The sequence below is a fragment of the Limulus polyphemus genome, unplaced genomic scaffold (genome assembly GCF_000517525.1).
Source record: "Limulus polyphemus unplaced genomic scaffold, Limulus_polyphemus-2.1.2 Scaffold6256, whole genome shotgun sequence".
Lineage (NCBI taxonomy): Eukaryota > Metazoa > Arthropoda > Merostomata > Xiphosura > Limulidae > Limulus > Limulus polyphemus.
In genome coordinates this window covers 49,278-52,801 of record NW_013671866.1, presented here as the reverse complement: position 1 = coordinate 52,801, position 3,524 = coordinate 49,278, and positions in this window count along the sequence as shown.

The following is a 3,524-nucleotide window of genomic DNA, read 5'->3' as shown; positions in this document are numbered from 1 at the left end:
AACAATAAAAACAAAGGTTGTGATCAAAGTTCAAACTCAAGTAGAAGAAATTTTTTCCAAGAAAGGAAAAGCCAAGTTGTGCTTCTTTCCTTACAAAAGTTTTGAAGGTTAGCAAAATTTCTAATTCACTGTGATAGTATGCATTCACCACATGCCACAATCGAGATGTCACTAGTTTATGTGGTTTTAAAGATTAACATGATAAAAAAAACACTTTCAGTCACAAGTCACGACAGCAAAGGTTAAAGCTTCTCTAGCTTTATAACACTTAATGTTTAACAGTTAAACTCTCCTACCATTCTGTGTAATTTGGCATACACAGATCTGCACAGTCCTTTTCTGGACTAATTCACTTCACTAAGTAACATGCTATCCAGTGCCAGATTTAGGTAAGAGCTAAACAAGCTACAGCTTAGAGCCTTACAAAATTAATTTTTTTTTTTTGTCACATACAGTTAGTGTAACACAGCTAAAGGAATTTTGTGACTTTTTTTTTGCCAGAGTGGAATACAAAAAAGCTATTACAACATCGTAATACCAGATTTTTGTCAATGATACCAGCATTTGAAAAAATTCTTTATATTTTTGATGGCTTGAAATCCTACTTTTGTTCCCAAGAACACTGCCCGAGATTGATAAAACAATTCTTTGAAAAATGGTTGTGGAGAAATGTATTTATGGTTTGTACATGGATAGCTCAGCCTTTTCAACAAAGTGACTTTGGTCATGAATAAGGACAATGCCAGTGCAGCAGATATCAAACTAGAGATGCAAACCCTGATTACAAATATAGAAAAACGAAAAAACTGAATTTGTACCACAAGGTTCAAAGGTCTTGTTGAGAAGACTTTATGAAAATAGTGAAATAATTGAAGACAGAATTTAAAAGTTATGAAAGATACCTCTCATACATGGACCTATGGAAAGAAAGTTTTGGACAGGCAGAAGACTGGTTAAATTCTGGAGACATATCTTTCCCCAGTGTTGAGCAGTCAGTAGTTCAGATCAACTGAAGGATTGGAAAACAAGTAGTAAATATTAATCAATTATTTGATGAGGTTATTTTTGCAAAGAGCTTTTGGGCTTCCAAGATAGAAATTTGAACAATGCAAAACTCTAAGTATGAGGAAAAGTGGCAATACTTTCTTGCTCATTGCAAAGAGAGACGCTTATTAGTAAGAAATTAGTGCTGTAGTGGAATACATAGTCTTCCTGGTACTTCTGCACCAGTTGAATGAGTGTTTTCTGTAATAAATAATGTGTGGTCAGAAGATAGGGGCAATATGCTAGAAGCTACAGTCAGGGGTCTTCTGATAACTAAAATAAATTTCCCATTAAGCTGCTCAGTGTTTTGACAAAATTAAAAAGAACAAGGCATTTCTCAGAAAAATAGTTGAGTGAAAAATATGAAAATACTGGTGGTTGAATAAAATATTACTTGACAATAAATGTGTTTAGTTTAATTTATTTCTAAATGTCACTGTTCTACTTAAAAATATTTTACATGCATGTGCTGTCAAGCAAAGCGAAGCTGCTTTGTCTGTCCTCAGTCTCTTAACACCCATTCTCAAGGTTCTTTCCAAGTGGAAAGATGAATCATACATATTGCCAGCTCACACATATCACTTCAGCACTTACCAAGAACTGCCTTCATGTAAGAAAACATGCAAGTATGTTAATATAATTGCAGCAAAACTTTCCCATACTCCCTAACTGGTGGAAGAGTAGGCTCTCCCCAAATACCAGACGTGCACGTTAAGTAATGGGTATACTCCCATTGGTCCCGGTTTCAACTCTGAAAATTATGGTGAATCTACAGGGTGTCCCAAAAAAAAAAATGTTTACACATTAAAAATAACTGTAAACGTGGTATTTAATTAAATTTTATTATTTCCAAGTGTAAAAAAATATATACACGTATCATTTTTTTGTTTTCTCATTGTATTTTGAGTATATTTTTAGATAATTGTAAATAGCTAATAAATTACCTTTTTGTATTTTTTTCAGATTCAACCCCTTAAGCTAAGAATGACGGTCAGACTTAACTTTGAAGAAAGAAAATTTATTTTAAAATACTACTGGAAGTGTGAAAATGCAGTTGAAGTGCAAAGACAATTTAGAAGGAAATTTCAAAGAGAACCTCCAACTCGAGTTACCATCTCTCGAATTATAGATAAGTTTGAAGCCAATGGAACTGTTCAGAACGTTCATAAACAGCGTTTCGGAAGACCAAGAACATCATCAAGCCCTGTACAGGAAGAAAGAGTGCTGGAAAGTTTTCAGCGAAGTCTGAGAAAGTCTGTGCGACAGGCTTGTCGTGAGGTTGGAATTTCAAAATCATCTGTCCATCGCATTATGCAACATTGTCACTGGAAAAGTTATATTCCAAGATTAGTACATGCTCTTAATGATGATGATCCAGACCGAAGAATACAGTATTGCGAGAGGTATTTACAAAAATGTGAGGAAAATGCAGATTTTTCAACAAAGATTGTGTGGAGTGACGAGGCCACATTCAAGTTAAATGGTTCCATTAACTGCCATAATTGCACCTATTGGGGATCTGAGAATCCACATGTTACTGTCGACAGTCATGTCAATTTACCGGGAATTACAGTGTGGTGTGGTTTATCATCAAGGGGATTACTTGGTCCGTTCTTTTTTTGACGCTACTGTAACCGGTCCCATTTACTTGAACTTGCTGCAACAATCTGTTATGCCAAGCATTAGAGAAGACTTTGAAGATAAAGAGTTTTATTTTCAGCAAGATGGGGCACCCCCACATTACCATCGCGATGTTAGGTCCTTCCTTGATGAGGTCTTGCCAAACAGGTGGATTGGACGAAGAGGTTTTGTTGAATATCCTCCCCGTTCACCTGACCTCACACCACTCGATTTTTTCTTATGGGGATACCTTAAAGACAAAGTGTATGCTACGAAACCTGCAACAATTGCAGAATTGAGAGAAACCATTGAGCGTGAATGCTCTCAAATACCAAAGGAATTGTTTCATAATGTGTGCGATTCTATTGCTTGGCGTTGTCAGCAGTGCCTGGATCAAAATGGGAGTCCATTTGAGAACAGGCAGTGAAAAAAAATGATACTTGTAAATATTTTTTCACTTCTGAAATAATAAAATTCTAATTAAACACCACTTTTCAATTGTTTTTAATGTGTATACATTTTTTTGGGACACCCTGTATATACAAAGTATATTCAAGTTGAAGAACTTAGTTAAAGATACAGTATTTCAAAGAAACCCTGCTTATTATGTGATAGAATGCATATTCAAGATACATTCAACAGGTCCATTCGTTAAAAAGTATTTTTATTAAGTTTCTACAAAATTAACGGTAGTTACTCAAGGAACAAAATACGTTTTGCATACGTCTTACCAAAGAATTCAAACACCTTTAAAGAAAGTTTTTAAAAAAAGTAAAATAGCTTTCTTTTTAATTATAGATATCGAAAACCAAGACCTTTAACACGATTTATATAGATACTGTTCCTTGTTTAAAATATCT